Source organism: Hyla sarda, unplaced genomic scaffold (assembly GCF_029499605.1).
Source record: "Hyla sarda isolate aHylSar1 unplaced genomic scaffold, aHylSar1.hap1 scaffold_779, whole genome shotgun sequence".
Lineage (NCBI taxonomy): Eukaryota > Metazoa > Chordata > Amphibia > Anura > Hylidae > Hyla > Hyla sarda.
In genome coordinates, this window is record NW_026610802.1 from 137,167 (window position 1) to 164,783 (window position 27,617).

At 46.5% G+C, this 27,617-nt stretch overlaps 9 non-coding genes and 2 pseudogenes across 9 annotated transcripts; all 11 read right to left on the reverse strand.

The window, feature by feature from the left end:
• Positions 1–2,955: 2,955 nt before the first annotated feature.
• LOC130346222 (U2 spliceosomal RNA) lies at positions 2,956–3,144 on the reverse strand. Its single transcript, XR_008884571.1, has one exon. It is a non-coding gene; the product is annotated as a U2 spliceosomal RNA (small nuclear RNA).
• A 692-nt stretch (positions 3,145–3,836) lies between these two features.
• On the reverse strand, positions 3,837–3,996 carry LOC130346228 (U2 spliceosomal RNA; annotated as a pseudogene).
• Positions 3,997–7,380: 3,384 nt separating this feature from the next.
• On the reverse strand, positions 7,381–7,571 carry LOC130346271 (U2 spliceosomal RNA). The gene has a single exon (XR_008884606.1). It is a non-coding gene; the product is annotated as a U2 spliceosomal RNA (small nuclear RNA).
• A 2,108-nt stretch (positions 7,572–9,679) lies between these two features.
• Positions 9,680–9,870, reverse strand: LOC130346272 (U2 spliceosomal RNA). Its single transcript, XR_008884607.1, has one exon. It is a non-coding gene; the product is annotated as a U2 spliceosomal RNA (small nuclear RNA).
• Positions 9,871–11,966: 2,096 nt separating this feature from the next.
• On the reverse strand, positions 11,967–12,155 carry LOC130346220 (U2 spliceosomal RNA). Its single transcript, XR_008884570.1, has one exon. It is a non-coding gene; the product is annotated as a U2 spliceosomal RNA (small nuclear RNA).
• A 694-nt stretch (positions 12,156–12,849) lies between these two features.
• Positions 12,850–13,009, reverse strand: LOC130346229 (U2 spliceosomal RNA; annotated as a pseudogene).
• A 2,108-nt stretch (positions 13,010–15,117) lies between these two features.
• On the reverse strand, positions 15,118–15,308 carry LOC130346278 (U2 spliceosomal RNA). The gene has a single exon (XR_008884612.1). It is a non-coding gene; the product is annotated as a U2 spliceosomal RNA (small nuclear RNA).
• Positions 15,309–17,407: 2,099 nt separating this feature from the next.
• Positions 17,408–17,598, reverse strand: LOC130346273 (U2 spliceosomal RNA). Its single transcript, XR_008884608.1, has one exon. It is a non-coding gene; the product is annotated as a U2 spliceosomal RNA (small nuclear RNA).
• A 2,099-nt stretch (positions 17,599–19,697) lies between these two features.
• Positions 19,698–19,888, reverse strand: LOC130346274 (U2 spliceosomal RNA). Its single transcript, XR_008884609.1, has one exon. It is a non-coding gene; the product is annotated as a U2 spliceosomal RNA (small nuclear RNA).
• Positions 19,889–21,991: 2,103 nt separating this feature from the next.
• On the reverse strand, positions 21,992–22,183 carry LOC130346279 (U2 spliceosomal RNA). Its single transcript, XR_008884613.1, has one exon. It is a non-coding gene; the product is annotated as a U2 spliceosomal RNA (small nuclear RNA).
• A 2,085-nt stretch (positions 22,184–24,268) lies between these two features.
• Positions 24,269–24,459, reverse strand: LOC130346275 (U2 spliceosomal RNA). The gene has a single exon (XR_008884610.1). It is a non-coding gene; the product is annotated as a U2 spliceosomal RNA (small nuclear RNA).
• Between the last annotated feature and the right edge of the window lie 3,158 nt (positions 24,460–27,617).

Here is a 27,617-nt window from a genome sequence, read left to right on the forward strand (position 1 = left end):
ATCCGGGTTATTTGACAACCTATGGCGGTGATGGTTCTGCTCAGGCAGAGCAGTGCTGATGCTCCTCATAAAGCTGTCGCTGCTGTGAAGGTTCTAGGTGACATCACAAATCCCTATGGTTACATACACAACAAAGCTGGGTTGTTGTTGTTTACACTCTGCAAGGCCTGTGGAAGTGAGTGACATCATAGCACTGTAGTTCTGAGGGTTCTAGATGGATGCAACAATCTCCTGTTGCTTCTATGAAGGCCATAATAGACGACATCACCAAACAGCTCCATAGTCACATACACAGCAAAGGAGAGATGTTGTTTACACCTAGTGATGTCAGTGGTATTGAGTGACATCACAGCACAGTGCTAAGGCTCCTGGGCCTGGACACAGCAGCGGCTGCAATATCTCAACGGAGAATACGTTTATATATATGTGTGTGTGTGCGCGTATATATATATATATATATATATATATATATATATATATATATTTCTCCGCCGAAATCACTTTTAACCCCTTAAGGACACATGACGTACTGGAACGTCATGTGTCCACTCCCGATCTATAACGCGGGGCCACGGCGTGGCCCCGCGTCATAGCGGGTCGGGCCCGGCCTCTAACAACGGCCGGGACCCGTGGCTAATAGCGCGCGGCATTGATCGCTGTGCCGCGCGCTATTAACCCTTTAGACGCGGCGTTCAAAGTTGAACGCCGCGTCTAAAGTGAAACCGAAAGCATCCCGGCTAGCTCAGTGGGCTGTTCGGGATAGCCGCGGTGAAATCGCGGCATCCCGAACAGCTGACAGGACAGCGGGAGGGCCCCTACCTGCCTCCTCGCTGTCCGATCGCCGAATGACTGCTCAGTGCCTGAGATCCAGGCCTGAGCAGTCATCCGGCAGAAAAGTTGATCACTGGTTTCTTATGAGAAACCAGTGATCAACATAGAAGATCAGTGTGTGCAGTGTTATAGGTCCCTATGGGACCTATAACACTGCAAAAAAAAAGTGAAAAAAAAAAGTGAATAAAGATCATTTAACTCCTCCCCTATTAAAAGTTTGAATCACCCCCCTTTTCCAATAAAAAAAAAAACACAGTGTAAATAAAAATGAAAATAAACATATGTGGTATCACCGCGTGCGGAAATGTCCGAATTATAAAAATATATCATTAATTAAACCGCTCGGTCAATGGCGTGCGCGCAAAAAAATTCCAAAGTCCAAAATAGTGCATTTTTGGTCACTTTTTATATCATTTAAAAATGAATAAAAAGTGATCAATAAGTCCTATCAATGCAAAAATGGTACCGTTAAAAACTTCAGATCACGGCGCAAAAAATGAGCCCTCATACCGCCCCATACACGGAAAAATAAAAAAGTTATAGGGGTCAGAAGATGACAATTTTAAACGTATTAATTTTCCTGCATGTAGTTATGATTTTTTCCAGAAGTCCGACAAAATCAAACCTATATAAGTAGGGTATCATTTTAATCGTATGGACCTACAGAATACATATCAGGTGTCATTTTTACCGAAAAATGTACTACGTAGAAACGGAAGCCCCCAAAAGTTACAAAACAGCGTTTTTTTTTTCAATTTTGTCGCACAATGATTTTTTTTCCCGCTTCACCATAGATTTTTGGGCAAAATGACTGACGTCATTACAAAGTAGAATTGGTGGCGCAAAAAATAAGCCATCATATGGATTTTTAGGTGTAAATTTGAAAGAGTTATGATTTTTTAAAGGCAAGGAGCAAAAAACGAAAATGCAAAAACGGAAAAACCTCCGGTCCTTAAGGGGTTAAACCCATTTCCACCTTTTTTTCCCTTCTCTTCCTCTTACTTTTTTTTCACGTTTTTTTACGTTTTTCTCCTTTTCGCCTCTTTTCTGGGCGTATTATTCTTCTTTTTCTTCTTTTTTTTCGTCTAATGCATACCCCATCAGTGCAGCAATGCTTATTCAATACCGCCAGCAGATGGAGACACTGGGGGATAATTTTCTAAGGATTTATACTGATTTTTCCTGTCTGAATTTGTCGCACAGAAAGTTGCAGGCCAAATATGTGTGACATTTCTGCGACTTTAGCTTCTAGAGCATTTTTACATCATTATACATAGGTTCTGAATACATAAAAAGCGACTGTTCAGCGACAGACAAGTCGCATCGGCTGAAAGTAGGCCAGAATGTCAGTCCATGTTGGAGCAGGTTTAGATACAGTCTAAAGCATAGATCTCAAAGTCTGTGCACAGAATTTAGCAAGGGCCTCGCACCTTCTGATGCATCAGGTAGGTGCACAATAGCATAGCCTAACCCTCTGTACTTTGGTCTATATTGATGCGGGACATAGACAGCCAGCTGATGACCAATCCATTAGTGCAATGGATGGCTGGAAGCATTTGTCTTTCCCTTTGCAATACCACAGAAGCAATGCATGGTCAATGTACAGCAATGACACACCTGTGTGAACAGCCAGGAGACCCCCCCCCCCCCCCATGTTATGTTACATAGTTACATAGTTAGTACGGTCGAAAAAAGACATATGTCCATCAAGTTCAACCAGGGAATTAAGGGGTAGGGGTGTGGCGCGATATTGGGGAAGGGATGAGATTTTATATTTCTTCATAAGCATTAATCTTATTTTGTCAATTAGGAACATTCAGCACCCACCCGCTATCAAGGCAGCTGCCTATCATGTCATGCCCTACCTGCACAGGTGTGCTGGCTACTCAAATGATCCAATTAAGGAGGCCATTTAGTCAGCAGCAGCAGAAGTCCTGTGCCTGGACGCTCCAACAGCGGCCAGACACAAGCAGAAGCAGAAGCAGCAGAAGCAGCAGCAGCACCACCTTTTGTTTTTTGGCTGCAGCAGCAGCAGCAGCAGCAAGGCCCACAGGGCTGGCTAGCTGGCTAGCCAGCAAGCAGGTAGCAATGAAAGTAGGAATCTTTCTTTTTAACCCTGTAAGGGGGTGGTGCACTGTACCCGAAGATACTGCCATATCGGGTCAATGCATAGGGCGACGGAAGCAAGCTTCGAAATCGGCCCCCGTTCTCAAAAATCCATTTAATATATGGTCCCCAGATAGGGGACGTATCAGATATTAAACTGATAAGAACAGATTTTTTTTTTTTTTTTTTTTTTTATCTAAAGCCGAGGAACGTGCTTTCGATTCACCCAAAGTGCAAGAAAAAGTGCAAACGTGTTACACTAAAAAAACGTGCACAAAGGATGCGGTCTATCGCAAGCCCTTCTCCGATAGGAGAGAGGCCCCCCAACAAACCTTACCCTTCGCCTCCGGACCAAAAGGTACCTGCGAGGTTCCAGGTTCGATGTCCCTTTTCGCCGAAGCTACTAGGAGACCACAAATGCTCCCGGCATCCCCCTTGGCGTTAGCCAAGGTATCTGCCCGCAGAGCCGATTACGGTAGGTACCCTGCGAAGCAGGAGTACCCGGGGTGTTTGCAGGGAGGTGCGGAACCTAATGGCCACACACACCTCCCCTAGACCGCCAGGAGGGACACCCAGAAGGGCTACCGCATCCTGACAAATCCTGTGAACACACAACACGCAAAAAGTGACACAGTGAGACAAAAAATAAATAAATAAGTGAATGTGTGCAGATATACTGCCCGGACATCCGGCCGGATCTATAAAAATTTCTCTGATCCTAGCCAGAAGGCCGGGAATCAAGAGGTGAGTGCCACAAGGTGAAGAGATTATGGTGCCCGTGCTTCAACTCAGTGAGCCTATTCTCCCAGTGAGTTTCGGCACCTCGGGGTCACCACTCCCCGAGGCACAAAAGTACCTCGGCTCTAGACCCTCTCAGCCTCATGGCGAGACCCGGAGGGAACAGGTCACATCGGGGCAGCCGTCGAGCTGATTCCTCAGAACCAGCCCCGGAAAGCCCTGGTACACCTGCATCCTCCATGCAGCACCCATCCCCACCAGCATGAAAACTGATAAGAACAGATACTACACTTGATCTTAGCCAAAAGGCCGAGAAGCGATAACCGTGAAAGGGGCGGGCCCAACAAGGTCCCCTTCATGGGCACTATCACTGCTTGCTGTCAGGGAGGCTGCCAGACAATTTTCCATGCACACTCTGGGCTGGGGGGCAGTCAACCACCAGTACACACAGCAGAACCTAAACCCATACCATTATTGCTAAGCAGCAAGACAGGGGCCCATTGCACTCCCACGGGGCCTTTTTAAATGCAATCCATAACCCGGATTTGCCAGGAACCCTTCTTACTCCTCCTACTTGCATGTGACACTGGGCTTAGGATCTGCATAGGAAACACACACACAAGCACACACCTACCTTTGTTGCCTGCAGATGCCTCCTTGGCTGTCCCCAAACGGTATCAAACCAACACCCACGGGAAGCTGTAAGCATAGAGGACATGCCTGCACCCCATTGGACTTACCTGTGTGGGTTAAATCCGGGTTATTTGACAACCTATGGCGGTGATGGTTCTGCTCAGGCAGAGCAGTGCTGATGCTCCTCATAAAGCTGTCGCTGCTGTGAAGGTTCTAGGTGACATCACAAATCCCTATGGTTACATACACAACAAAGCTGGGTTGTTGTTGTTTACACTCTGCAAGGCCTGTGGAAGTGAGTGACATCATAGCACTGTAGTTCTGAGGGTTCTAGATGGATGCAACAATCTCCTGTTGCTTCTATGAAGGCCATAATAGACGACATCACCAAACAGCTCCATAGTCACATACACAGCAAAGGAGAGATGTTGTTTACACCTAGTGATGTCAGTGGTATTGAGTGACATCACAGCACAGTGCTAAGGCTCCTGGGCCTGGACACAGCAGCGGCTGCAATATCTCAACGGAGAATACGTTTATATATATGTGTGTGTGTGCGCGTATATATATATATATATATATATATATATATATATATATTTCTCCGCCGAAATCACTTTTAACCCCTTAAGGACACATGACGTACTGGAACGTCATGTGTCCACTCCCGATCTATAACGCGGGGCCACGGCGTGGCCCCGCGTCATAGCGGGTCGGGCCCGGCCTCTAACAACGGCCGGGACCCGTGGCTAATAGCGCGCGGCATTGATCGCTGTGCCGCGCGCTATTAACCCTTTAGACGCGGCGTTCAAAGTTGAACGCCGCGTCTAAAGTGAAACCGAAAGCATCCCGGCTAGCTCAGTGGGCTGTTCGGGATAGCCGCGGTGAAATCGCGGCATCCCGAACAGCTGACAGGACAGCGGGAGGGCCCCTACCTGCCTCCTCGCTGTCCGATCGCCGAATGACTGCTCAGTGCCTGAGATCCAGGCCTGAGCAGTCATCCGGCAGAAAAGTTGATCACTGGTTTCTTATGAGAAACCAGTGATCAACATAGAAGATCAGTGTGTGCAGTGTTATAGGTCCCTATGGGACCTATAACACTGCAAAAAAAAAGTGAAAAAAAAAAGTGAATAAAGATCATTTAACTCCTCCCCTATTAAAAGTTTGAATCACCCCCCTTTTCCAATAAAAAAAAAAACACAGTGTAAATAAAAATAAAAATAAACATATGTGGTATCACCGCGTGCGGAAATGTCCGAATTATAAAAATATATCATTAATTAAACCGCTCGGTCAATGGCGTGCGCGCAAAAAAATTCCAAAGTCCAAAATAGTGCATTTTTGGTCACTTTTTATATCATTTAAAAATGAATAAAAAGTGATCAATAAGTCCTATCAATGCAAAAATGGTACCGTTAAAAACTTCAGATCACGGCGCAAAAAATGAGCCCTCATACCGCCCCATACATGGAAAAATAAAAAAGTTATAGGGGTCAGAAGATGACAATTTTAAACGTATTAATTTTCCTGCATGTAGTTATGATTTTTTCCAGAAGTCCGACAAAATCAAACCTATATAAGTAGGGTATCATTTTAATCGTATGGACCTACAGAATACATATCAGGTGTCATTTTTACCGAAAAATGTACTACGTAGAAACGGAAGCCCCCAAAAGTTACAAAACAGCGTTTTTTTTTTCAATTTTGTCGCACAATGATTTTTTTTCCCGCTTCACCATAGATTTTTGGGCAAAATGACTGACGTCATTACAAAGTAGAATTGGTGGCGCAAAAAATAAGCCATCATATGGATTTTTAGGTGTAAATTTGAAAGAGTTATGATTTTTTAAAGGCAAGGAGCAAAAAACGAAAATGCAAAAACGGAAAAACCTCCGGTCCTTAAGGGGTTAAACCCATTTCCACCTTTTTTTCCCTTCTCTTCCTCTTACTTTTTTTTCACGTTTTTTTACGTTTTTCTCCTTTTCGCCTCTTTTCTGGGCGTATTATTCTTCTTTTTCTTCTTTTTTTTCGTCTAATGCATACCGCATCAGTGCAGCAATGCTTATTCAATACCGCCAGGAGATGGAGACACTGGGGGATAATTTTCTAAGGATTTATACTGATTTTTCCTGTCTGAATTTGTCGCACAGAAAGTTGCAGGCCAAATATGTGTGACATTTCTGCGACTTTAGCTTCTAGAGCATTTTTACATCATTATACATAGGTTCTGAATACATAAAAAGCGACTGTTCAGCGACAGACAAGTCGCATCGGCTGAAAGTAGGCCAGAATGTCAGTCCATGTTGGAGCAGGTTTAGATACAGTCTAAAGCATAGATCTCAAAGTCTGTGCACAGAATTTAGCAAGGGCCTCGCACCTTCTGATGCATCAGGTAGGTGCACAATAGCATAGCCTAACCCTCTGTACTTTGGTCTATATTGATGCGGGACATAGACAGCCAGCTGATGACCAATCCATTAGTGCAATGGATGGCTGGAAGCATTTGTCTTTGCCTTTGCAATACCACAGAAGCAATGCATGGTCAATGTACAGCAATGACACACCTGTGTGAACAGCCAGGAGACCCCCCCCCCCCCCCCATGTTATGTTACATAGTTACATAGTTAGTACGGTCGAAAAAAGACATATGTCCATCAAGTTCAACCAGGGAATTAAGGGGTAGGGGTGTGGCGCGATATTGGGGAAGGGATGAGATTTTATATTTCTTCATAAGCATTAATCTTATTTTGTCAATTAGGAACATTCAGCACCCACCCGCTATCAAGGCAGCTGCCTATCATGTCATGCCCTACCTGCACAGGTGTGCTGGCTACTCAAATGATCCAATTAAGGAGGCCATTTAGTCAGCAGCAGCAGAAGTCCTGTGCCTGGACGCTCCAACAGCGGCCAGACACAAGCAGAAGCAGAAGCAGCAGAAGCAGCAGCAGCACCACCTTTTGTTTTTTGGCTGCAGCAGCAGCAGCAGCAGCAAGGCCCACAGGGCTGGCTAGCTGGCTAGCCAGCAAGCAGGTAGCAATGAAAGTAGGAATCTTTCTTTTTAACCCTGTAAGGGGGTGGTGCACTGTACCCGAAGATACTGCCATATCGGGTCAATGCATAGGGCGACGGAAGCAAGCTTCGAAATCGGCCCCCGTTCTCAAAAATCCATTTAATATATGGTCCCCAGATAGGGGACGTATCAGATATTAAACTGATAAGAACAGATACTACACTTGATCTTAGCCAAAAGGCCGAGAAGCGATAACTGTGAAAGGGGCGGGCCCAACAAGGTCCCCTTCATGGGCACTATCACTGCTTGCTGTCAGGGAGGCTGCCAGACAATTTTCCATGCACACTCTGGGCTGGGGGGCAGTCAACCACCAGTACACACAGCAGAACCTAAACCCATACCATTATTGCTAAGCAGCAAGACAGGGGCCCATTGCACTCCCACGGGGCCTTTTTAAATGCAATCCATAACCCGGATTTGCCAGGAACCCTTCTTACTCCTCCTACTTGCATGTGACACTGGGCTTAGGATCTGCATAGGAAACACACACACAAGCACACACCTACCTTTGTTGCCTGCAGATGCCTCCTTGGCTGTCCCCAAACGGTATCAAACCAACACCCACGGGAAGCTGTAAGCATAGAGGACATGCCTGCACCCCATTGGACTTACCTGTGTGGGTTAAATCCGGGTTATTTGACAACCTATGGCGGTGATGGTTCTGCTCAGGCAGAGCAGTGCTGATGCTCCTCATAAAGCTGTCGCTGCTGTGAAGGTTCTAGGTGACATCACAAATCCCTATGGTTACATACACAACAAAGCTGGGTTGTTGTTGTTTACACTCTGCAAGGCCTGTGGAAGTGAGTGACATCATAGCACTGTAGTTCTGAGGGTTCTAGATGGATGCAACAATCTCCTGTTGCTTCTATGAAGGCCATAATAGACGACATCACCAAACAGCTCCATAGTCACATACACAGCAAAGGAGAGATGTTGTTTACACCTAGTGATGTCAGTGGTATTGAGTGACATCACAGCACAGTGCTAAGGCTCCTGGGCCTGGACACAGCAGCGGCTGCAATATCTCAACGGAGAATACGTTTATATATATGTGTGTGTGTGTGCGCGTATATATATATATATATATATATATATATATATATATATATATATATATTTCTCCGCCGAAATCACTTTTAAACCCATTTCCACCTTTTTTTCCCTTCTCTTCCTCTTACTTTTTTTTCACGTTTTTTTACGTTTTTCTCCTTTTCGCCTCTTTTCTGGGCGTATTATTCTTCTTTTTCTTCTTTTTTTTCGTCTAATGCATACCCCATCAGTGCAGCAATGCTTATTCAATACCGCCAGCAGATGGAGACACTAGGGGATAATTTTCTAAGGATTTATACTGATTTTTCCTGTCTGAATTTGTCGCACAGAAAGTTGCAGGCCAAATATGTGTGACATTTCTGCGACTTTAGCTTCTAGAGCATTTTTACATCATTATACATAGGTTCTGAATACATAAAAAGCGACTGTTCAGCGACAGACAAGTCGCATCGGCTGAAAGTAGGCCAGAATGTCAGTCCATGTTGGAGCAGGTTTAGATACAGTCTAAAGCATAGATCTCAAAGTCTGTGCACAGAATTTAGCAAGGGCCTCGCACCTTCTGATGCATCAGGTAGGTGCACAATAGCATAGCCTAACCCTCTGTACTTTGGTCTATATTGATGCGGGACATAGACAGCCAGCTGATGACCAATCCATTAGTGCAATGGATGGCTGGAAGCATTTGTCTTTGCCTTTGCAATACCACAGAAGCAATGCATGGTCAATGTACAGCAATGACACACCTGTGTGAACAGCCAGGAGACCCCCCCCCCCCCCCCATGTTATGTTACATAGTTACATAGTTAGTACGGTCGAAAAAAGACATATGTCCATCAAGTTCAACCAGGGAATTAAGGGGTAGGGGTGTGGCGCGATATTGGGGAAGGGATGAGATTTTATATTTCTTCATAAGCATTAATCTTATTTTGTCAATTAGGAACATTCAGCACCCACCCGCTATCAAGGCAGCTGCCTATCATGTCATGCCCTACCTGCACAGGTGTGCTGGCTACTCAAATGATCCAATTAAGGAGGCCATTTAGTCAGCAGCAGCAGAAGTCCTGTGCCTGGACGCTCCAACAGGGGCCAGACACAAGCAGAAGCAGAAGCAGCAGAAGCAGCAGCAGCACCACCTTTTGTTTTTTGGCTGCAGCAGCAGCAGCAGCAGCAAGGCCCACAGGGCTGGCTAGCTGGCTAGCCAGCAAGCAGGTAGCAATGAAAGTAGGAATCTTTCTTTTTAACCCTGTAAGGGGGTGGTGCACTGTACCCGAAGATACTGCCATATCGGGTCAATGCATAGGGCGACGGAAGCAAGCTTCGAAATCGGCCCCCGTTCTCAAAAATCCATTTAATATATGGTCCCCAGATAGGGGACGTATCAGATATTAAACTGATAAGAACAGATACTACACTTGATCTTAGCCAAAAGGCCGAGAAGCGATAACCGTGAAAGGGGCGGGCCCAACAAGGTCCCCTTCATGGGCACTATCACTGCTTGCTGTCAGGGAGGCTGCCAGACAATTTTCCATGCACACTCTGGGCTGGGGGGCAGTCAACCACCAGTACACACAGCAGAACCTAAACCCATACCATTATTGCTAAGCAGCAAGACAGGGGCCCATTGCACTCCCACGGGGCCTTTTTAAATGCAATCCATAACCCGGATTTGCCAGGAACCCTTCTTACTCCTCCTACTTGCATGTGACACTGGGCTTAGGATCTGCATAGGAAACACACACACAAGCACACACCTACCTTTGTTGCCTGCAGATGCCTCCTTGGCTGTCCCCAAACGGTATCAAACCAACACCCACGGGAAGCTGTAAGCATAGAGGACATGCCTGCACCCCATTGGACTTACCTGTGTGGGTTAAATCCGGGTTATTTGACAACCTATGGCGGTGATGGTTCTGCTCAGGCAGAGCAGTGCTGATGCTCCTCATAAAGCTGTCGCTGCTGTGAAGGTTCTAGGTGACATCACAAATCCCTATGGTTACATACACAACAAAGCTGGGTTGTTGTTGTTTACACTCTGCAAGGCCTGTGGAAGTGAGTGACATCATAGCACTGTAGTTCTGAGGGTTCTAGATGGATGCAACAATCTCCTGTTGCTTCTATGAAGGCCATAATAGACGACATCACCAAACAGCTCCATAGTCACATACACAGCAAAGGAGAGATGTTGTTTACACCTAGTGATGTCAGTGGTATTGAGTGACATCACAGCACAGTGCTAAGGCTCCTGGGCCTGGACACAGCAGCGGCTGCAATATCTCAACGGAGAATACGTTTATATATATGTGTGTGTGTGTGCGCGTATATATATATATATATATATATATATATATATATATATATTTCTCCGCCGAAATCACTTTTAAACCCATTTCCACCTTTTTTTCCCTTCTCTTCCTCTTACTTTTTTTTCACGTTTTTTTACGTTTTTCTCCTTTTCGCCTCTTTTCTGGGCGTATTATTCTTCTTTTTCTTCTTTTTTTTCGTCTAATGCATACCCCATCAGTGCAGCAATGCTTATTCAATACCGCCAGCAGATGGAGACACTAGGGGATAATTTTCTAAGGATTTATACTGATTTTTCCTGTCTGAATTTGTCGCACAGAAAGTTGCAGGCCAAATATGTGTGACATTTCTGCGACTTTAGCTTCTAGAGCATTTTTACATCATTATACATAGGTTCTGAATACATAAAAAGCGACTGTTCAGCGACAGACAAGTCGCATCGGCTGAAAGTAGGCCAGAATGTCAGTCCATGTTGGAGCAGGTTTAGATACAGTCTAAAGCATGGATCTCAAAGTCTGTGCACAGAATTTAGCAAGGGCCTCGCACCTTCTGATGCATCAGGTAGGTGCACAATAGCATAGCCTAACCCTCTGTACTTTGGTCTATATTGATGCGGGACATAGACAGCCAGCTGATGACCAATCCATTAGTGCAATGGATGGCTGGAAGCATTTGTCTTTGCCTTTGCAATACCACAGAAGCAATGCATGGTCAATGTACAGCAATGACACACCTGTGTGAACAGCCAGGAGACCCCCCCCCCCCCCCATGTTATGTTACATAGTTACATAGTTAGTACGGTCGAAAAAAGACATATGTCCATCAAGTTCAACCAGGGAATTAAGGGGTAGGGGTGTGGCGCGATATTGGGGAAGGGATGAGATTTTATATTTCTTCATAAGCATTAATCTTATTTTGTCAATTAGGAACATTCAGCACCCACCCGCTATCAAGGCAGCTGCCTATCATGTCATGCCCTACCTGCACAGGTGTGCTGGCTACTCAAATGATCCAATTAAGGAGGCCATTTAGTCAGCAGCAGCAGAAGTCCTGTGCCTGGACGCTCCAACAGCGGCCAGACACAAGCAGAAGCAGCAGAAGCAGCAGCAGCACCACCTATTGTTTTTTGGCTGCAGCAGCAGCAGCAGCAGCAGCAAGGCCCACAGGGCTGGCTAGCTGGCTAGCCAGCAAGCAGGTAGCAATGAAAGTAGGAATCTTTCTTTTTAACCCTGTAAGGGGGTGGTGCACTGTACCCGAAGATACTGCCATATCGGGTCAATGCATAGGGCGACGGAAGCAAGCTTCGAAATCGGCCCCCGTTCTCAAAAATCCATTTAATATATGGTCCCCAGATAGGGGACGTATCAGATATTAAACTGATAAGAACAGATTTTTTTTTTTTTTTTTTTTTATATCTAAAGCCGAGGAACGTGCTTTCGATTCACCCAAAGTGCAAGAAAAAGTGCAAACGTGTTACACTAAAAAAACGTGCACAAAGGATGCGGTCTATCGCAAGCCCTTCTCCGATAGGAGAGAGGCCCCCCAACAAACCTTACCCTTCGCCTCCGGACCAAAAGGTACCTGCGAGGTTCCAGGTTCGATGTCCCTTTTCGCCGAAGCTACTAGGGGACCACAAATGCTCCCGGCATCCCCCTTGGCGTTAGCCAAGGTATCTGCCCGCAGAGCCGATTACGGTAGGTACCCTGCCAAAGCAGGAGTACCCGGGGTGTTTGCAGGGAGGTGCGGAACCTAATGGCCACACACACCTCCCCTAGACCGCCAGGAGGGACACCCAGAAGGGCTACCGCATCCTGACAAATCCTGTGAACACACAACACGCAAAAAGTGACACAGTGAGACAAAAAAGAAATAAATAAGTGAATGTGTGCAGATATACTGCCCGGACATCCGGCCGGATCTATAAAAATTTCTCTGATCCTAGCCAGAAGGCCGGGAATCAAGAGGTGAGTGCCACAAGGTGAAGAGATTATGGTGCCCGTGCTTCAACTCAGTGAGTCTATTCTCCCAGTGAGTTTCGGCACCTCGGGGGTCACCACTCCCCGAGGCACAAAAGTACCTCGGCTCTAGACCCTCTCAGCCTCATGGCGAGACCCGGAGGGAACAGGTCACATCGGGGCAGCCGTCGAGCTGATTCCTCAGAACCAGCCCCGGAAAGCCCTGGTACACCTGCATCCTCCATGCAGCACCCATCCCCACCAGCATGAAAACTGATAAGAACAGATACTACACTTGATCTTAGCCAAAAGGCCGAGAAGCGATAACCGTGAAAGGGGCGGGCCCAACAAGGTCCCCTTCATGGGCACTATCACTGCTTGCTGTCAGGGAGGCTGCCAGACAATTTTCCATGCACACTCTGGGCTGGGGGGCAGTCAACCACCAGTACACACAGCAGAACCTAAACCCATACCATTATTGCTAAGCAGCAAGACAGGGGCCCATTGCACTCCCACGGGGCCTTTTTAAATGCAATCCATAACCCGGATTTGCCAGGAACCCTTCTTACTCCTCCTACTTGCATGTGACACTGGGCTTAGGATCTGCATAGGAAACACACACACAAGCACACACCTACCTTTGTTGCCTGCAGATGCCTCCTTGGCTGTCCCCAAACGGTATCAAACCAACACCCACGGGAAGCTGTAAGCATAGAGGACATGCCTGCACCCCATTGGACTTACCTGTGTGGGTTAAATCCGGGTTATTTGACAACCTATGGCGGTGATGGTTCTGCTCAGGCAGAGCAGTGCTGATGCTCCTCATAAAGCTGTCGCTGCTGTGAAGGTTCTAGGTGACATCACAAATCCCTATGGTTACATACACAACAAAGCTGGGTTGTTGTTGTTTACACTCTGCAAGGCCTGTGGAAGTGAGTGACATCATAGCACTGTAGTTCTGAGGGTTCAAGATGGATGCAACAATCTCCTGTTGCTTCTATGAAGGCCATAATAGACGACATCACCAAACAGCTCCATAGTCACATACACAGCAAAGGAGAGATGTTGTTTACACCTAGTGATGTCAGTGGTATTGAGTGACATCACAGCACAGTGCTAAGGCTCCTGGGCCTGGACACAGCAGCGGCTGCAATATCTCAACGGAGAATACGTTTATATATATGTGTGTGTGTGCGCGTATATATATATATATATATATATATATATATATATATATATATTTCTCCGCCGAAATCACTTTTAAACCCATTTCCACCTTTTTTTCCCTTCTCTTCCTCTTACTTTTTTTTCACGTTTTTTTACGTTTTTCTCCTTTTCGCCTCTTTTCTGGGCGTATTATTCTTCTTTTTCTTCTTTTTTTTCGTCTAATGCATACCCCATCAGTGCAGCAATGCTTATTCAATACCGCCAGCAGATGGAGACACTGGGGGATAATTTTCTAAGGATTTATACTGATTTTTCCTGTCTGAATTTGTCGCACAGAAAGTTGCAGGCCAAATATGTGTGACATTTCTGCGACTTTAGCTTCTAGAGCATTTTTACATCATTATACATAGGTTCTGAATACATAAAAAGCGACTGTTCAGCGACAGACAAGTCGCATCGGCTGAAAGTAGGCCAGAATGTCAGTCCATGTTGGAGCAGGTTTAGATACAGTCTAAAGCATAGATCTCAAAGTCTGTGCACAGAATTTAGCAAGGGCCTCGCACCTTCTGATGCATCAGGTAGGTGCACAATAGCATAGCCTAACCCTCTGTACTTTGGTCTATATTGATGCGGGACATAGACAGCCAGCTGATGACCAATCCATTAGTGCAATGGATGGCTGGAAGCATTTGTCTTTGCCTTTGCAATACCACAGAAGCAATGCATGGTCAATGTACAGCAATGACACACCTGTGTGAACAGCCAGGAGACCCCCCCCCCCCCCCCCCATGTTATGTTACATAGTTACATAGTTAGTACGGTCGAAAAAAGACATATGTCCATCAAGTTCAACCAGGGAATTAAGGGGTAGGGGTGTGGCGCGATATTGGGGAAGGGATGAGATTTTATATTTCTTCATAAGCATTAATCTTATTTTGTCAATTAGGAACATTCAGCACCCACCCGCTATCAAGGCAGCTGCCTATCATGTCATGCCCTACCTGCACAGGTGTGCTGGCTACTCAAATGATCCAATTAAGGAGGCCATTTAGTCAGCAGCAGCAGAAGTCCTGTGCCTGGACGCTCCAACAGCGGCCAGACACAAGCAGAAGCAGAAGCAGCAGAAGCAGCAGCAGCACCACCTTTTGTTTTTTGGCTGCAGCAGCAGCAGCAGCAGCAGCAGCAAGGCCCACAGGGCTGGCTAGCTGGCTAGCCAGCAAGCAGGTAGCAATGAAAGTAGGAATCTTTCTTTTTAACCCTGTAAGGGGGTGGTGCACTGTACCCGAAGATACTGCCATATCGGGTCAATGCATAGGGCGACGGAAGCAAGCTTCGAAATCGGCCCCCGTTCTCAAAAATCCATTTAATATATGGTCCCCAGATAGGGGACGTATCAGATATTAAACTGATAAGAACAGATACTACACTTGATCTTAGCCAAAAGGCTGAGAAGCGATAACCGTGAAAGGGGCGGGCCCAACAAGGTCCCCTTCATGGGCACTATCACTGCTTGCTGTCAGGGAGGCTGCCAGACAATTTTCCATGCACACTCTGGGCTGGGGGGCAGTCAACCACCAGTACACACAGCAGAACCTAAACCCATACCATTATTGCTAAGCAGCAAGACAGGGGCCCATTGCACTCCCACGGGGCCTTTTTAAATGCAATCCATAACCCGGATTTGCCAGGAACCCTTCTTACTCCTCCTACTTGCATGTGACACTGGGCTTAGGATCTGCATAGGAAACACACACACAAGCACACACCTACCTTTGTTGCCTGCAGATGCCTCCTTGGCTGTCCCCAAACGGTATCAAACCAACACCCACGGGAAGCTGTAAGCATAGAGGACATGCCTGCACCCCATTGGACTTACCTGTGTGGGTTAAATCCGGGTTATTTGACAACCTATGGCGGTGATGGTTCTGCTCAGGCAGAGCAGTGCTGATGCTCCTCATAAAGCTGTCGCTGCTGTGAAGGTTCTAGGTGACATCACAAATCCCTATGGTTACATACACAACAAAGCTGGGTTGTTGTTGTTTACACTCTGCAAGGCCTGTGGAAGTGAGTGACATCATAGCACTGTAGTTCTGAGGGTTCTAGATGGATGCAACAATCTCCTGTTGCTTCTATGAAGGCCATAATAGACGACATCACCAAACAGCTCCATAGTCACATACACAGCAAAGGAGAGATGTTGTTTACACCTAGTGATGTCAGTGGTATTGAGTGACATCACAGCACAGTGCTAAGGCTCCTGGGCCTGGACACAGCAGCGGCTGCAATATCTCAACGGAGAATACGTTTATATATATGTGTGTGTGTGCGCGTATATATATATATATATATATATATATATATATATATATATATTTTTCCGCCGAAATCACTTTTAAACCCATTTCCACCTTTTTTTCCCTTCTCTTCCTCTTACTTTTTTTTCACGTTTTTTTACGTTTTTCTCCTTTTCGCCTCTTTTCTGGGCGTATTATTCTTCTTTTTCTTCTTTTTTTTCGTCTAATGCATACCCCATCAGTGCAGCAATGCTTATTCAATACCGCCAGCAGATGGAGACATTGGGGGATAATTTTCTAAGGATTTATACTGATTTTTCCTGTCTGAATTTGTCGCACAGAAAGTTGCAGGCCAAATATGTGTGACATTTCTGCGACTTTAGCTTCTAGAGCATTTTTACATCATTATACATAGGTTCTGAATACATAAAAAGCGACTGTTCAGCGACAGACAAGTCGCATCGGCTGAAAGTAGGCCAGAATGTCAGTCCATGTTGGAGCAGGTTTAGATACAGTCTAAAGCATAGATCTCAAAGTCTGTGCACAGAATTTAGCAAGGGCCTCGCACCTTCTGATGCATCAGGTAGGTGCACAATAGCATAGCCTAACCCTCTGTACTTTGGTCTATATTGATGCGGGACATAGACAGCCAGCTGATGACCAATCCATTAGTGCAATGGATGGCTGGAAGCATTTGTCTTTGCCTTTGCAATACCACAGAAGCAATGCATGGTCAATGTACAGCAATGACACACCTGTGTGAACAGCCAGGAGACCCCCCCCCCCCCCCATGTTATGTTACATAGTTACATAGTTAGTACGGTCGAAAAAAGACATATGTCCATCAAGTTCAACCAGGGAATTAAGGGGTAGGGGTGTGGCGCGATATTGGGGAAGGGATGAGATTTTATATTTCTTCATAAGCATTAATCTTATTTTGTCAATTAGGAACATTCAGCACCCACCCGCTATCAAGGCAGCTGCCTATCATGTCATGCCCTACCTGCACAGGTGTGCTGGCTACTCAAATGATCCAATTAAGGAGGCCATTTAGTCAGCAGCAGCAGAAGTCCTGTGCCTGGACGCTCCAACAGCGGCCAGACACAAGCAGAAGCAGAAGCAGCAGAAGCAGCAGCAGCACCACCTTTTGTTTTTTGGCTGCAGCAGCAGCAGCAGCAGCAAGGCCCACAGGGCTGGCTAGCTGGCTAGCCAGCAAGCAGGTAGCAATGAAAGTAGGAATCTTTCTTTTTAACCCTGTAAGGGGGTGGTGCACTGTACCCGAAGATACTGCCATATCGGGTCAATGCATAGGGCGACGGAAGCAAGCTTCGAAATCGGCCCCCGTTCTCAAAAATCCATTTAATATATGGTCCCCAGATAGGGGACGTATCAGATATTAAACTGATAAGAACAGATACTACACTTGATCTTAGCCAAAAGGCCGAGAAGCGATAACCGTGAAAGGGGCGGGCCCAACAAGGTCCCCTTCATGGGCACTATCACTGCTTGCTGTCAGGGAGGCTGCCAGACAATTTTCCATGCACACTCTGGGCTGGGGGGCAGTCAACCACCAGTACACACAGCAGAACCTAAACCCATACCATTATTGCTAAGCAGCAAGACAGGGGCCCATTGCACTCCCACGGGGCCTTTTTAAATGCAATCCATAACCCGGATTTGCCAGGAACCCTTCTTACTCCTCCTACTTGCATGTGACACTGGGCTTAGGATCTGCATAGGAAACACACACACAAGCACACACCTACCTTTGTTGCCTGCAGATGCCTCCTTGGCTGTCCCCAAACGGTATCAAACCAACACCCACGGGAAGCTGTAAGCATAGAGGACATGCCTGCACCCCATTGGACTTACCTGTGTGGGTTAAATCCGGGTTATTTGACAACCTATGGCGGTGATGGTTCTGCTCAGGCAGAGCAGTGCTGATGCTCCTCATAAAGCTGTCGCTGCTGTGAAGGTTCTAGGTGACATCACAAATCCCTATGGTTACATACACAACAAAGCTGGGTTGTTGTTGTTTACACTCTGCAAGGCCTGTGGAAGTGAGTGACATCATAGCACTGTAGTTCTGAGGGTTCTAGATGGATGCAACAATCTCCTGTTGCTTCTATGAAGGCCATAATAGACGACATCACCAAACAGCTCCATAGTCACATACACAGCAAAGGAGAGATGTTGTTTACACCTAGTGATGTCAGTGGTATTGAGTGACATCACAGCACAGTGCTAAGGCTCCTGGGCCTGGACACAGCAGCGGCTGCAATATCTCAACGGAGAATACGTTTATATATATGTGTGTGTGTGCGCGTATATATATATATATATATATATATATATATATATATTTTTTTTTTTCCGCCGAAATCACTTTTAAACCCATTTCCACCTTTTTTTCCCTTCTCTTCCTCTTACTTTTTTTTCACATTTTTTTACGTTTTTCTCCTTTTCGCCTCTTTTCTGGGCGTATTATTCTTCTTTTTCTTCTTTTTTTTCGTCTAATGCATACCCCATCAGTGCAGCAATGCTTATTCAATACCGCCAGCAGATGGAGACACTGGGGGATAATTTTCTAAGGATTTATACTGATTTTTCCTGTCTGAATTTGTCGCACAGAAAGTTGCAGGCCAAATATGTGTGACATTTCTGCGACTTTAGCTTCTAGAGCATTTTTACATCATTATACATAGGTTCTGAATACATAAAAAGCGACTGTTCAGCGACAGACAAGTCGCATCGGCTGAAAGTAGGCCAGAATGTCAGTCCATGTTGGAGCAGGTTTAGATACAGTCTAAAGCATAGATCTCAAAGTCTGTGCACAGAATTTAGCAAGGGCCTCGCACCTTCTGATGCATCAGGTAGGTGCACAATAGCATAGCCTAACCCTCTGTACTTTGGTCTATATTGATGCGGGACATAGACAGCCAGCTGATGACCAATCCATTAGTGCAATGGATGGCTGGAAGCATTTGTCTTTGCCTTTGCAATACCACAGAAGCAATGCATGGTCAATGTACAGCAATGACACACCTGTGTGAACAGCCAGGAGACCCCCCCCCCCCCCCATGTTATGTTACATAGTTACATAGTTAGTACGGTCGAAAAAAGACATATGTCCATCAAGTTCAACCAGGGAATTAAGGGGTAGGGGTGTGGCGCGATATTGGGGAAGGGATGAGATTTTATATTTCTTCATAAGCATTAATCTTATTTTGTCAATTAGGAACATTCAGCACCCACCCGCTATCAAGGCAGCTGCCTATCATGTCATGCCCTACCTGCACAGGTGTGCTGGCTACTCAAATGATCCAATTAAGGAGGCCATTTAGTCAGCAGCAGCAGAAGTCCTGTGCCTGGACGCTCCAACAGCGGCCAGACACAAGCAGAAGCAGAAGCAGCAGAAGCAGCAGCAGCACCACCTTTTGTTTTTTGGCTGCAGCAGCAGCAGCAGCAGCAAGGCCCACAGGGCTGGCTAGCTGGCTAGCCAGCAAGCAGGTAGCAATGAAAGTAGGAATCTTTCTTTTTAACCCTGTAAGGGGGTGGTGCACTGTACCCGAAGATACTGCCATATCGGGTCAATGCATAGGGCGACGGAAGCAAGCTTCGAAATCGGCCCCCGTTCTCAAAAATCCATTTAATATATGGTCCCCAGATAGGGGACGTATCAGATATTAAACTGATAAGAACAGATACTACACTTGATCTTAGCCAAAAGGCCGAGAAGCGATAACCGTGAAAGGGGCGGGCCCAACAAGGTCCCCTTCATGGGCACTATCACTGCTTGCTGTCAGGGAGGCTGCCAGACAATTTTCCATGCACACTCTGGGCTGGGGGGCAGTCAACCACCAGTACACACAGCAGAACCTAAACCCATACCATTATTGCTAAGCAGCAAGACAGGGGCCCATTGCACTCCCACGGGGCCTTTTTAAATGCAATCCATAACCCGGATTTGCCAGGAACCCTTCTTACTCCGCCTACTTGCATGTGACACTGGGCTTAGGATCTGCATAGGAAACACACACACAAGCACACACCTACCTTTGTTGCCTGCAGATGCCTCCTTGGCTGTCCCCAAACGGTATCAAACCAACACCCACGGGAAGCTGTAAGCATAGAGGACATGCCTGCACCCCATTGGACTTACCTGTGTGGGTTAAATCCGGGTTATTTGACAACCTATGGCGGTGATGGTTCTGCTCAGACAGAGCAGTGCTGATGCTCCTCATAAAGCTGTCGCTGCTGTGAAGGTTCTAGGTGACATCACAAATCCCTATGGTTACATACACAACAAAGCTGGGTTGTTGTTGTTTACACTCTGCAAGGCCTGTGGAAGTGAGTGACATCATAGCACTGTAGTTCTGAGGGTTCTAGATGGATGCAACAATCTCCTGTTGCTTCTATGAAGGCCATAATAGACGACATCACCAAACAGCTCCATAGTCACATACACAGCAAAGGAGAGATGTTGTTTACACCTAGTGATGTCAGTGGTATTGAGTGACATCACAGCACAGTGCTAAGGCTCCTGGGCCTGGACACAGCAGCGGCTGCAATATCTCAACGGAGAATACGTTTATATATATGTGTGTGTGTGCGCGTATATATATATATATATATATATATATATATATATATATATATTTTTTTTTCCGCCGAAATCACTTTTAAACCCATTTCCACCTTTTTTTCCCTTCTCTTCCTCTTACTTTTTTTTCACGTTTTTTTACGTTTTTCTCCTTTTCGCCTCTTTTCTGGGCGTATTATTCTTCTTTTTCTTCTTTTTTTTCGTCTAATGCATACCCCATCAGTGCAGCAATGCTTATTCAATACCGCCAGCAGATGGAGACACTGGGGGATAAATTTCTAAGGATTTATACTGATTTTTCCTGTCTGAATTTGTCGCACAGAAAGTTGCAGGCCAAATATGTGTGACATTTCTGCGACTTTAGCTTCTAGAGCATTTTTACATCATTATACATAGGTTCTGAATACATAAAAAGCGACTGTTCAGCGACAGACAAGTCGCATCGGCTGAAAGTAGGCCAGAATGTCAGTTCATGTTGGAGCAGGTTTAGATACAGTCTAAAGCATAGATCTCAAAGTCTGTGCACAGAATTTAGCAAGGGCCTCGCACCTTCTGATGCATCAGGTAGGTGCACAATAGCATAGCCTAACCCTCTGTACTTTGGTCTATATTGATGCGGGACATAGACAGCCAGCTGATGACCAATCCATTAGTGCAATGGATGGCTGGAAGCATTTGTCTTTGCCTTTGCAATACCACAGAAGCAATGCATGGTCAATGTACAGCAATGACACACCTGTGTGAACAGCCAGGAGACCCCCCCCCCCCCCCATGTTATGTTACATAGTTACATAGTTAGTACGGTCGAAAAAAGACATATGTCCATCAAGTTCAACCAGGGAATTAAGGGGTAGGGGTGTGGCGCGATATTGGGGAAGGGATGAGATTTTATATTTCTTCATAAGCATTAATCTTATTTTGTCAATTAGGAACATTCAGCACCCACCCGCTATCAAGGCAGCTGCCTATCATGTCATGCCCTACCTGCACAGGTGTGCTGGCTACTCAAATGATCCAATTAAGGAGGCCATTTAGTCAGCAGCAGCAGAAGTCCTGTGCCTGGACGCTCCAACAGCGGCCAGACACAAGCAGAAGCAGAAGCAGCAGAAGCAGCAGCAGCACCACCTTTTGTTTTTTGGCTGCAGCAGCAGCAGCAGCAGCAAGGCCCACAGGGCTGGCTAGCTGGCTAGCCAGCAAGCAGGTAGCAATGAAAGTAGGAATCTTTCTTTTTAACCCTGTAAGGGGGTGGTGCACTGTACCCGAAGATACTGCCATATCGGGTCAATGCATAGGGCGACGGAAGCAAGCTTCGAAATCGGCCCCCCGTTCTCAAAAATCCATTTAATATATGGTCCCCAGATAGGGGACGTATCAGATATTAAACTGATAAGAACAGATACTACACTTGATCTTAGCCAAAAGGCCGAGAAGCGATAACCGTGAAAGGGGCGGGCCCAACAAGGTCCCCTTCATGGGCACTATCACTGCTTGCTGTCAGGGAGGCTGCCAGACAATTTTCCATGCACACTCTGGGCTGGGGGGCAGTCAACCACCAGTACACACAGCAGAACCTAAACCCATACCATTATTGCTAAGCAGCAAGACAGGGGCCCATTGCACTCCCACGGGGCCTTTTTAAATGCAATCCATAACCCGGATTTGCCAGGAACCCTTCTTACTCCGCCTACTTGCATGTGACACTGGGCTTAGGATCTGCATAGGAAACACACACACAAGCACACACCTACCTTTGTTGCCTGCAGATGCCTCCTTGGCTGTCCCCAAACGGTATCAAACCAACACCCACGGGAAGCTGTAAGCATAGAGGACATGCCTGCACCCCATTGGACTTACCTGTGTGGGTTAAATCCGGGTTATTTGACAACCTATGGCGGTGATGGTTCTGCTCAGGCAGAGCAGTGCTGATGCTCCTCATAAAGCTGTCGCTGCTGTGAAGGTTCTAGGTGACATCACAAATCCCTATGGTTACATACACAACAAAGCTGGGTTGTTGTTGTTTACACTCTGCAAGGCCTGTGGAAGTGAGTGACATCATAGCACTGTAGTTCTGAGGGTTCTAGATGGATGCAACAATCTCCTGTTGCTTCTATGAAGGCCGTAATAGACGACATCACCAAACAGCTCCATAGTCACATACACAGCAAAGGAGAGATGTTGTTTACACCTAGTGATGTCAGTGGTATTGAGTGACATCACAGCACAGTGCTAAGGCTCCTGGGCCTGGACACAGCAGCGGCTGCAATATCTCAACGGAGAATACGTTTATATATATGTGTGTGTGTGCGCGTATATATATATATATATATATATATATATATATATATATATTTCTCCGCCGAAATCACTTTTAAACCCATTTCCACCTTTTTTTCCCTTCTCTTCCTCTTACTTTTTTTTCACGTTTTTTTACGTTTTTCTCCTTTTCGCCTCTTTTCTGGGCGTATTATTCTTCTTTTTCTTCTTTTTTTTCGTCTAATGCATACCCCATCAGTGCAGCAATGCTTATTCAATACCGCCAGCAGATGGAGACACTGGGGGATAAATTTCTAAGGATTTATACTGATTTTTCCTGTCTGAATTTGTCGCACAGAAAGTTGCAGGCCAAATATGTGTGACATTTCTGCGACTTTAGCTTCTAGAGCATTTTTACATCATTATACATAGGTTCTGAATACATAAAAAGCGACTGTTCAGCGACAGACAAGTCGCATCGGCTGAAAGTAGGCCAGAATGTCAGTCCATGTTGGAGCAGGTTTAGATACAGTCTAAAGCATAGATCTCAAAGTCTGTGCACAGAATTTAGCAAGGGCCTCGCACCTTCTGATGCATCAGGTAGGTGCACAATAGCATAGCCTAACCCTCTGTACTTTGGTCTATATTGATGCGGGACATAGACAGCCAGCTGATGACCAATCCATTAGTGCAATGGATGGCTGGAAGCATTTGTCTTTGCCTTTGCAATACCACAGAAGCAATGCATGGTCAATGTACAGCAATGACACACCTGTGTGAACAGCCAGGAGACCCCCCCCCATGTTATGTTACATAGTTACATAGTTAGTACGGTCGAAAAAAGACATATGTCCATCAAGTTCAACCAGGGAATTAAGGGGTAGGGGTGTGGCGCGATATTGGGGAAGGGATGAGATTTTATATTTCTTCATAAGCATTAATCTTATTTTGTCAATTAGGAACATTCAGCACCCACCCGCTATCAAGGCAGCTGCCTATCATGTCATGCCCTACCTGCACAGGTGTGCTGGCTACTCAAATGATCCAATTAAGGAGGCCATTTAGTCAGCAGCAGCAGAAGTCCTGTGCCTGGACGCTCCAACAGCGGCCAGACACAAGCAGAAGCAGAAGCAGCAGAAGCAGCAGCAGCACCACCTTTTGTTTTTTGGCTGCAGCAGCAGCAGCAAGGCCCACAGGGCTGGCTAGCTGGCTAGCCAGCAAGCAGGTAGCAATGAAAGTAGGAATCTTTCTTTTTAACCCTGTAAGGGGGTGGTGCACTGTACCCGAAGATACTGCCATATCGGGTCAATGCATAGGGCGACGGAAGCAAGCTTCGAAATCGGCCCCCGTTCTCAAAAATCCATTTAATATATGGTCCCCAGATAGGGGACGTATCAGATATTAAACTGATAAGAACAGATACTACACTTGATCTTAGCCAAAAGGCCGAGAAGCGATAACCGTGAAAGGGGCGGGCCCAACAAGGTCCCCTTCATGGGCACTATCACTGCTTGCTGTCAGGGAGGCTGCCAGACAATTTTCCATGCACACTCTGGGCTGGGGGGCAGTCAACCACCAGTACACACAGCAGAACCTAAACCCATACCATTATTGCTAAGCAGCAAGACAGGGGCCCATTGCACTCCCACGGGGCCTTTTTAAATGCAATCCATAACCCGGATTTGCCAGGAACCCTTCTTACTCCTCCTACTTGCATGTGACACTGGGCTTAGGATCTGCATAGGAAACACACACACAAGCACACACCTACCTTTGTTGCCTGCAGATGCCTCCTTGGCTGTCCCCAAACGGTATCAAACCAACACCCACGGGAAGCTGTAAGCATAGAGGACATGCCTGCACCCCATTGGACTTACCTGTGTGGGTTAAATCCGGGTTATTTGACAACCTATGGCGGTGATGGTTCTGCTCAGGCAGAGCAGTGCTGATGCTCCTCATAAAGCTGTCGCTGCTGTGAAGGTTCTAGGTGACATCACAAATCCCTATGGTTACATACACAACAAAGCTGGGTTGTTGTTGTTTACACTCTGCAAGGCCTGTGGAAGTGAGTGACATCATAGCACTGTAGTTCTGAGGGTTCTAGATGGATGCAACAATCTCCTGTTGCTTCTATGAAGGCCATAATAGACGACATCACCAAACAGCTCCATAGTCACATACACAGCAAAGGAGAGATGTTGTTTACACCTAGTGATGTCAGTGGTATTGAGTGACATCACAGCACAGTGCTAAGGCTCCTGGGCCTGGACACAGCAGCGGCTGCAATATCTCAACGGAGAATACGTTTATATATATGTGTGTGTGTGCGCGTATATATATATATATATATATATATATATATATATACAGTGGCGTTGCGACCCGGGTGCGGGGGGTGCGGCCCGCACCGGGTGACACCAACCTAATGGGGTGACACCAAGACGCTCCGTAGCCGCACCCCCCCCCCCCCCCAGCTACACAGACACCACCTCCCCCATCTGTGCCCGACCGGCCTCCGTCAGCACAACCCCCCCCCCCCCGCGCTGTGTGTGCCCGTCCATCAGCAACCCCCCTCTTTCTCCTGCACTGTGCGCCCGTCCATCATCTCATCACACCCCCCTCACCTTCTCCAGCATTGTGCCCGGCCTCCGCTCCCACGTCTGCGCCGGCTTGACGTCACACCGTATGGCCGCGCAGGAGGACGTCAGTTACGTCACTCGCACGGCGCCCGGTGAGAAGGAGCGCTGCGCTGGATGGGTGAGTGTGTGTGTCTGTCTCTATCTATGTTTGTGTGTGTGAGACTCTGTGTGTGTGTGACTGTGTGCATGTGTGTGTGACTGTGTGTGTCTGTGAGTGTGTGTCTCTCTGACTGTGTGTGTGTGTGTGTGTGTGTTTGTGTGTGTGTCTCTCTGTGTTGTGTGTGTGTGTGTGTGTGTGTGTGTGTGTGTGTGGGGGGGGGGGGGGGGGTATAACCAGCGATCTATTGTGGGGAGACTTTGACCCATTGTGGGGAACCTGCGGCCTAATGTGGGGAAACTACTACCAAGTGTGGGGAGTCTATGCTACCTTATGTGGGGAGTCTGTGCTACCTTATGTGGGGAATCTGTGCTACCTAATGTGGGGTAACTGGTACCTACCTAATGTGGGGGAACTGGTACCAAATGTGGGGAATCTATGCTACCTAATGTGGGGAGTAGATGCTACCTAATGTGGGGAAACTGCGACCTACCTAATGTGGGGAATCTATGCTGCCTAATGTGGGGAATAGATGCTACCTAATGTGGGGAAACTGCGACCTACCTAATGTGGGGGAACTGCTGCCTACCTAATGCTCCCCCCCTGGCAGTAGCACCCTCATCATCCACTAGCAACACCCCCCCCCCCCCCCAGCAGCACCTCCATCAGCAGATCCTGATGGTGGATGATGGCGGTGCTCCTGCCAGGAGGATGATCCTGCCGATGGATGATACTGCCAGGGGGGATGGCTAGTAGCACCCTCATCATCCTCCAGCAACACCCCCCGAGTAGTAGCACCCCCATCATCCACTAGCAACACCACCAATACCCCCCTCCCGTCGTAATAGCATCAGCTAACGGATGTTGAGGGGTGTTACTGCGGTTGTGGTATTATATTCAGAGGGTGCACTGTATGGCAACGTTATATTCAGAGGGCGCAGTTTGTGGTAGTATTATATTCAGAGGACGCAGTTTGTGGTAGTATTATATTCAGAGGGCGCAGTTTGTGGTAGTATTATATTCAGAGGGCGCAGTTTGTGGTAGTATTATTAGAGATGAGCGAACTTACAGTAAATTCGATTCGTCACAAACTTCTCGGCTCGGCAGTTGATGACTTATCCTGCGTAAATTAGTTCAGCCTTCAGGTGCTCCGGTGGGCTGGAAAAGGTGGATACAGTCCTGGGAAAGAGTCTCCTAGGACTGTATCCACCTTTTCCAGCCCACGGGAGCACCTGAAAGCTGAACTAATTTATGCAGGAAAAGTTATCAACTGCCGAGCAGAGAAGTTTGTGACGAGTTGAATTTACTGTAGTTTGCTCATCTCTAATTATTATATTCAGAAGGCGCAGTGGGTGGTAGTATTATATTCAGAGGGTACAGTATGTGGCGGTATTATATTCAGGGGTACAGTATGTGGCAAATTTATATTCAGGGGTACAGTATGTGACAGATTTATATTCAGAGGTACAGTATGTGACAGATTTATATTCAGAGGTACAGTATGTGGCAGATTTATATTCAGAGGTACAGTATGTGGCAGATTTATATTCAGAGGGTACAGTATGTGGCAGATTTATATTCCGGGGGTACAGTATGTGGCAGATTTATATTCAGGGGGTACAGTATGTGGCAGATTTATATTCAGGGGTACAGTATGTGGCAGATTTATATTCAGAGGGTACAGTATGTGGCAGATTTATATTCAGAGGGTACAGTATGTGGCAGATTTATATTCAGAGGGCGCAGTATGTGGTAGTATTATATTCAGTGGGTACAGTGTGTGGCGGTATTATATTCAGGGGCACAGTATGTGGCAGATTTATATTCAGAGGGTACAGTATGTGTTGGTATTATATTCAGAATGTACAGTGTGTGGTAGT